At 44.3% G+C, this 8,818-nt stretch overlaps 1 pseudogene; it reads left to right on the top strand.

The window, feature by feature from the left end:
- The window catches only part of LOC119273706, a 101,260-nt pseudogene extending 92,752 nt beyond the window's left edge, over window positions 1-8,508 (top strand).
- Window positions 8,509-8,818: the final 310 nt, after the last annotated feature.

Raw genomic sequence — 8,818 nt, forward strand, 5'->3', positions numbered from 1 at the left:
GAGCAACAAGTAACAAAAGTAAATAAAGTGCAGCGAGGTGGCCCAATCCTTTTTGTAGCAAAGGACAAGCCTGTAAAAACTCTTATATAAGGAAAAGCGCTCCTGAGGACACATGGGAATATCGTCAAGCTAGTTTTCATCACGTTCATATGATTCGCGTTCGGTACTTTGATAATTGGACATGTGGGTGGACCAGTGCTTGGGTGCTGTTCTTGCTTGAACAAGCATCCCACTTATGATTAACCTCTATTGCAAGCATCCGCAACTACAACAAAAGTATAAAGGTAAACCTAACCATAGCATGAAACATATGGATCCAAATCAGCCCCTTACGAAGAAACGCATAAACTAGGGTTTAAGCTTCTGTCACTCTAGCAACCCATCATCTACTTATTACTTCCCAATGCCTTCCTCTAGGCCCAAATAATGGTGAAGTGTTATGTAGTCGACGTTCACATAACACCACTAGAGGCTAGACAACATACATCTCATCAAAATATCGAACGAATACCAAATTCACATGACTACTAATAGAAAGACTTCTCCCTTGTCCTCAGGAACAAACGTAACTACTCACAAAGCATATTCATGTTCATAATCAGAGGGGTAATAATATGCATAAAGGATTTGAACAGATGATCTTTCACCAATTAAACCAACTAGCATCAACTACAAGGAGTAATTAACACTACTAGCAACCTACTAGCACCAATCCCGGACTTGGAGACAAGTATTGGATCAAGAGATGAACTAGGGTTTTGAGATGAGATGGTGCTGATGAAGATGTTGATGGAGATTGCCCTCTCCCAATGAGAGGAGCGTTGGTGATGACAATGGTGATGATTTCCCCCTCCGGGAGGGAAGTTTCCCCGGCAGAACAGCTCTGCCGGAGCCCTAGATTGGTTCTGCCAAGGTTCCACGGAGTTGTTCTAAAGCGGCCTCCGGTTTACCTCTTGAGTTAGCTTTTTAAAAGCATCATGTTATATCACTTGGGGGTTTGGTCGTGTCCGAACCAATACCATACCTCTTGATAGGCGAGAGCCACCAGATCACTTGGGGACTTGGTCACGTCTGAACCAGTCATGCCTCTTGATCGGCCTAAGGCCACAGAATCACTTGGGGGCTTGGTCGAACCCGAACCATTGCCATGCCACTTGATCGTCATAAATGCCACGGTTTCATTTGGGGACCTGGCTGACTAGAACCATAGTTACACCTAACGGGAGCTTGGTCATGTTCGGCCATGGTAACGCCATCTGATCAGCTCAAATAAACCTTTTTTGCAAACGGTTTTGTCATTGCATTTGCTTCACACTTTTCTTTGCAAGATACTTCTTTCTTTTTATTGCGTTCTTTAAACCGACAATTTTTCAACCGGTTCATACTGTCAATTGATGGAACACGGTTCACTTCAATCCGGAGACTATTTGCCCAGTTTGATCGTTTTTGTTAACATCCTCTTATGGAGTAACACGGTGTTTATTATAACCCGGTACGGTTTACATGGTAAACCGGCGTCATATATATATGGGAGCTGCTATCTCCTCCAACAGTGTGGGTTTATAAAACTCTGCTTCAAGATTGGCCGAGCCAACTTCACGCTCAATGATGGCAGGTATTATGTATCTCAAAATTTTGGTCATATACTTAAAAAAATTCGGATGTTTTGATTTCATGTATGCAGACATCATATTCCGCCTGACGGTACAACTGCGGTGGCACTTGAAGATTTTTTATTGCAGAAAGTACTTTGGCAAGTTCATCACCCAAAGGAAGAGCAAATTATGCACGAAGGCATATCAACATCAAAAGTATCAGCTAGCCTATTACAAGGCAACACGGTGCCCACAATAAGATCATTGTTTTTTGCAAAGGAGAAGCAGTTTTAAACCGGCTTCCGGTTCAAGCTTGGTCACCAGCCTGGCCTGATGGTTGTGGGTCATCCTGCGCCGCTTCAGCTTCAGTTTCTCTACCCAGCGGCTGGAAATCAACAGTTGTCCAGTCGATTCCCATTAATGCTTGAAAAACAGCTTCATCATGGATCAGCAATGACGGGTCAATATCGGGAGCGTAAGTATGCTTACAGATTGGAGGGATAAGATTTTCCGATTCATGAATTGGTGCAGCTATTCGCTTGTTCTGATTGTCATATTGGGCTTAATAATGAGACAAGTCTGCTTCTTCAGCCAATTGACAAGCTAGCGGACGCACCTCCCTGTTTGTTGCTCGTAGATCTGCTTCACCAAACTCCGACCCGTCTTCCTTCAAGCTGGGATAGCCCTGAGCCGCTTCAATATGATCAAAATCCGGCACCCAAGCTTTTTCCCGGATTAAGGCATTGATCGCACCGGTTCGAGCAGCGGATTTCTTCAGCTCTTCAACCCGGGCAGGAAGCACCGACAGTTTCATCAGAGTGCCTTGAATCAAAGTGGGCACCGGTTTGTTGTGGGATGCAGTACAGATGATCCGCTGTGCACCAGTGTACAGTTGTTCGACCAACGTATAGGCGGCTTTCAATTTCTTCTGCACATCTGACCCCAAGTGACCAATGCGTGTCCCTGCAATATCATAAAGGGTTAAACCGGCAGCTCTGTAAGAAGGCCGAGTCAATTCAGAAGTCAAATTGGCTTACCAAAGATAGCAGTGGTCATGGCATGCACGTGCCGCTTTATGCTGGTCAGTTCATCCGCCACCGGTTTTAGTGCAGCCTCGGCATCCTCTGCTTGTTTGATTAAAGCAGACTTTTCAGTGGCCCAATCCGCCCGCTTCTTCTTGAAGTTCTCCTTAAGCTGTTCCATGGCGCTTAAAGCGCTGGCTAATTCCTCTTTTGCTTTGGAGGTTTCAGCTTGTTGGGTTTTCAGGTTTTCTTGGAGATCGGTGACTTGGCTTTCTTTCATCTTCAGCTCAGCCTGCATGCAGACAGTTATATGCTTCAACAAAACGGTACAAGGATTGAAGTACCAACCACATAACAAGTTATGCACTTGGCACTTGGGGGCTAATGCATATTCGATCTTCATCTTTCAATTGCTTACAAAGTCCCAAGATCAATACAAGTATTCAACTTGGCACTTGGGGGCTAATGGCTATTTGCTCGTATATATTCTGATGCGGCAATCTCAATTACTTAAAGTACCGGTTTAACTACGCTAAGTTGAACCGGCCCTTGGGGGCTACATCAGCGAATTTCAAAGCATTAAGATTTATATTAGTAAGTCCCGATTTGAAAGAAGATTACAAACCGGCCCATGGGGGCTAGGAGAGTCAGCAAGAATTGAAGCATACAAGCAAGAAAGAGCATATGGAAGTTACCTCATATTTATCTTTCATCATATTAACCAGACCGACTTCATAGTCACGACTGGTATACAGCCGGTTCAGGTAGCCGGAATGGATATCTTGGGCGTTCAGAGCAGCGTAAGTCGCCAGATCAGCATTCCACTTGCCTTTGCCAAAGGCAGCAAATTCTTCCTTGGCAGAATGTTTGGACAAAGTGACAGGATTGCTTGGCTCGGTATGGCCAGTGCCAGTAATGACAACCTCATCGTCCTTGGTATCGCCGGTTTGCACTGGGGCTGTTGGCTTGTCAGTAGGCTTTGCTGGACCGGTAGATTTCTCAATCCGGATGGAGCTTGTGGGCTGATTGACAGGACTTGAGGCATCAATAGTTCTCTCTTCAGCAATAAGATCGTTGTCTTGCTGCGGTGGATCATTGGGTATATCCTCAGGAATAGCCGCTTCAAGATCTGGTGTCTTGCCCGGTTCAAGGACGGCATCTTCTTCAGCCGCTTTGTCCGGGCGAGCCTTCTTGCTTGGCCTAGGTTTGGCCGTGAAAGGAATAACAATATCAAATATAGCATATGTTCCAAGGCGATGTGCTGCAAACATTATGATAAGTATAGCTTACCCAAGCACCGTTTTGAGCGGTGGCAGCTGAGTAGCCGATGACTCGCCAGAAGATGAGTGGGAAGTAACCTGGTAATCGGAGTCAGATGGATTAAGAGGTTGACGAAAGTAGCCCGCTTTAGGACAAGCACTGACAAGCAAATTAGAGACCTCTGAACGGCGTTTCTGAACCGGACTGTTCGGTAAACCGGCGGAGGTAACTACCTGGCCGCTGTGCCGGGTTGTGTGACGAGCTTCGTGCTGTTGGGTCTTCATAAGAAATTTGGGATCCCAAATAAGCAAGAGGATGAGAAAATTTAACTTTCCGGTTTGCCTGACGGATTTTTAGTGAAGGCAAAGGTTCTGAATCGGAAGAGAGAATAATTACCTCTGCAGCATCAGCGTGGCTGGCTTCGGCATCATCCTAACAAATATCATCATCAATAAGACGCATGAAAAATAAGCCAAGTGAGTCAAGCTCTACCTCAAGGTCCGGATTATCCACATCATCATCAGGGGCCGGATTAGAGGATGCAGTGGTTCTTTTCCTGTGGGCAGTCTTCTTCACAGCTTTAGTCTTTTGCCGGGTTGCTCTTTCCGGTTTGTCTGGTTTTTCTGGTTTCTCCTGCGGCAGTCTCTTGCTCCAAAACGGATCATTGCCCTGATTACACAGACACTGATATTAAACAATGACCAGATATATCAATAAGAGATTCAGCAGAAAGAAAAATCAAAGTCTTACAGCTGGCGGTTTGTTGGTGGCACAGAAGGGAAGCAGGCCATTTTTAGCACAGATGTGTTCCGGTTCATTTAGCATCTTATTCACAGCCTCTATGATTTCTTCATCGGTGAGCTAGATTTTGGAATGTCGCAGTGGGTCATCAACACTGCCGGTATACACGCACATCAAACCGGAGCGCTGACTAAGGGGCAGTATGCTCCATGATATCCAACAGCGAGCGAGATCAACCCCTGTTAAACTGTTGGCCGTAAAGGCTCTGAGCTTCGACAGTTGAGGAGCATATTTGCTTCTCTCCTGGGCAGTCAATCTTTGCAGAAAAGGGTGTGTATTGTTGAGCCGCTTCGGACGAAAGCCAGGCAAGGGATTCTCACCAGCAGGGGAGGTGTCTTTGCAATAGAACCATGTCTGATTCCACTCTTTGGGGTGGCTGTGCAGTTTGGCGTGAGGGTATGTGACCTCTTTCCTTTTCTAGATCGCCACGCCACCCAACTCCGTATTGGAGCCGTCAGTAAACTCAGTACGGCGGTTTAGATGGAAAAGGTCTCTGAACAATTCCACTGTGGGCTCCTCTTGAAAGAACGCCTCACAGAGCACTTGGAAGTGACACATATTTGTAACAGAGTTGGGGCCAGTGTCTTGTGGATGGAGTTGGAAATCGGCTAAAACATCCCGGTAAAATTTAGAACCGGGCGGCTTAAAGCCCGGGGCTAAGTGATCTACGAAAACAACGACCTCTCCTTCTTGAGGTGTGGGAGGGCATTCTTTGCCAGGAGCCCTCCAATGGATGGTATCTTTGCTGCCTAAAGCGCCGATCAGGACAAAATCGTCCAGCTGAGCCTCTGTAACGCGACAAGGAACCCAATTGCACTCATATACTTGCTTGGCCATGATGAAATCTACAAGGTAGAAAATCCCGGTTCAAAAATGCATTGATCAAGGTACATTGGTATGTGCAATGTTAAACCGGAGACAGATCTATCTGAACCGGAGTTTTATGAAGCAACAACATCTGGCGGTTCAATAAGGGGACTAATGGTATATACCGGTTTGGCAAATTTTTCTACAAGGTTAAACCGCCTGATCTAAGCATTGAAACAGCTGAGATTGCGGATGGATAAGTATGCAGAAACAGATTTCACAAGATTTCTCTACAACGTTGGATCTGAAGCAAGTTCAGAAAAGAGATAAATATTCAGAGGTTCAAAAGGAGCAGTACCGAATCAATGAGCAAAATGTACATATAGATCTATGGTTTTGAGATGCGTAAGTGAAGGCGAAGGTTAAACAACTACCATTGCACAGAATAAAGATTTGCGGATTCATATAAAGATCTATCGTATGAGCAAGAGGCAGATGATGAACACTGAAGAACTGTGAAACCCTAGAGCAGATCTGCGGGGGAAAGGATAGAAGATTTACCGGAGCTGAGGAAGACGCGGAAGGTTGCCGCGATGCTCTGGTGCGCCCAGGTTGATGCAGCGGCCAAGGTTGAGGCAGAGGTCGACGGTGGCGGCGGAGCTCTGAAGTTGGGCGATGTGAGGAAGATGAAGCAGAAGGGGCCGAAGGGAAAGAGAAAGGAAATGACCCTTCGGTCCTATTTATAAGGCAAAAGGACATGTGTCAGGCGCGACAATCAAGGGGCCACGAAACGGAGTTGTCGCCTCGATTTCCGCAGATCTATTAAACAAAGAAGCATAATGGATAGCTTCGTTATGACAGGTGACGTCACTCCGGTTTACAGCAATCAGAGAAGATGACATCATGGCGGTTTACCAATTTATGAGAAGATGTTGAAGATGAAGCTTTTGTTAAAGGATTGACATGAACCCGTTCAAATCAATCTAGGGCCTAATGTTGGGGATATTACTGCTGGGCGTAAACCGGCCTATCTGGGCCGGGTCAACTTCATCAGTAGTTCAAGAGTGCTAAAGCCCAAGAAGGCAGATGAGGGCCTAAGGCCCATAGTCGGTTCAAGATTTGTAGCTGTAAACCGGTATTTGTATATAAACTTGTATTGTAAGTTAGGAATAAGGAGAGACCAACCCGGATACGAATATCGACCAGTGTTGGGACTCTGTGAACCGACGGGCGTCACCCGTGTATATAAGGGGACGACCCGGCAGCGGTTCAAGGAGGATAGACAACAACTCGAGACATAGGCGAAGCTTGTTTGCTCCCTAGTCATCGAAACCCCATCAATTCCATCACAACTAGACGTAGGCTTTTACCTTCATCGAAGGGGCCGAACTAGTATAAACTCTCTTGCGTCCCTGTGTCCGCTTTAACCCCTTCAAGCTAACCCGTCGCGATGGCTCCACGACTAAGTCCTTTCTCTAGGACATCTGCCGAGACAAAACAACGACAGTTCCGCCTCGTGGCAGCGGAGTTTCGTCCCGAAAGGTTGCTTCTGGTTTTTTTCGACGAAAGACTTCATATGGCAGAAGATGGTCATCGGAGAGCCACCAGGGGGCCCACGAGGTAGGGGGCGCGCCCTAGGGGGGGCGTCCCCCACCCTCGTGGACAGGGTGTGGGCCCCCTGGCCTTCATCTTTGGTGAGGATTTTTCATTATTTATTATAAGGTATTCTGTGGAGTTTTAGGACTTTTGGAGTTGTGCAGAATAGGTCTCTAATATTTGCTCTTTTTCCAGCCCAGAATTCCAGCTGCCGGCATTCTCCCTCCTTATGTAAACCTTGTAAAATAAGAGAGAATGGCCATAAGTATTGTGACATAATGTGAAATAACAGCCCATAATGCAATAAATATCGATATAAAAGCATGATGCAAAATGGACGTATCATCCATTGTGTCCCTAAGAAGGGAGTTATTACCGTTGTTCCTAATGATAAAGATGAATTCATTGCTCAAAGAATTATTACAGGTTATAGGATGGTAATTGATTTCCGCAAATTAAATAAAGCTACTAAAAAGATCATTACCACTTACCTTTTATCGATCAAATGCAAGAAAGATTGTCCAAAACATACACATTTTTGCTTTCTAGATGGTTATTCTGGTTTCTCTCAAATACCTGTGTCAGCCAAAGATCAATCAAAGATTACTTTTACATGCCCTTTTGGTACTTTTGCTTATAGACGTATGCCTTTTGGTTTATGTAATGCACTTGCTACCTTTCAAAGATGCATGATGGCTATATTCTCTGACTTTTTTGAACAGATTTGTGAGGTTTTCATGGACGACTTTTCCTTCTATGGATCTTCTTTTGATGATTGCTTGAGTAACCTTGATCGAGTTTTGCAGAGATGTGAAGAAACTAATCTTGTCTTGAATTGGGAAAAGTGCCACTTTATGGTTAATGAAGGTATTGTCTTGGGGCATAAAGTTTCTGAAAGAGGTATTGAAGTTGATAAAGCCAAGGTTGATGCTATTGAAAAGATGCCATGTCCCAAGGACATCAAAGGTATAATAAGTTTCCTTGGTCATGCCGGTTTTTATAGGAGGTTCATTAAGGACTTCTCAAAAATCTCTCCGCCCCTAACTAATTTATTACAAAAAGATATACCATTTGTTTTTTATGATGATTGTGTAGAAGCATTTGAAATACTTAAGAAAGCATTGATTTCTGCACATATTGTTTAGCCACCTGATTGGAATTTAGCCTTTGAAATTATGTGTGATGCTAGTGATTATGTTGTCGGTGTTGTTCTAGGACAAAGAGTTGATAAGAAACTAAATGTTATTCAATATGCTAGTAAAACTCTAGACAACACTCAAAGAAATTATGCTACCACTGAAAAAGAATTCTTAGCAGTTGTATTTGCTTGTGATAAGTTTAGACCTCATATTGTTGATTCTAAAGTAACTATTCACATTGATCATGCTTCTATTAAATATCTTATGGAAAAGAAAGATGCTAAACCTAGACTTATTAGATGGGTTCTCCTGCTACAAGAATTTGATTTGCATATTGTTGATAGAAAAGGAGCTGAGAACCCCGTTGAACACAACTTGTCTAGGTTAGAAAATGTGCTTGATGACCCACTACCTATTGATGATAGCTTTCCTGATGAGCAATTAAATGTCATAAATGCTTCTCATACTGCTCCATGGTATGCTGATTATGCTAATTACATTGTTGCTAAGTTTATACCACCTAGTTTCACATACCAGCAAAAGAAAAAGTTCTTCTATGATTTGAGGCATCACTTTTGGGATGGCCCGCATCTTTATA

Source organism: Triticum dicoccoides, chromosome 3A, assembly GCF_002162155.2.
Source record: "Triticum dicoccoides isolate Atlit2015 ecotype Zavitan chromosome 3A, WEW_v2.0, whole genome shotgun sequence".
Taxonomy (NCBI): Eukaryota; Viridiplantae; Streptophyta; class Magnoliopsida; order Poales; family Poaceae; genus Triticum; species Triticum dicoccoides.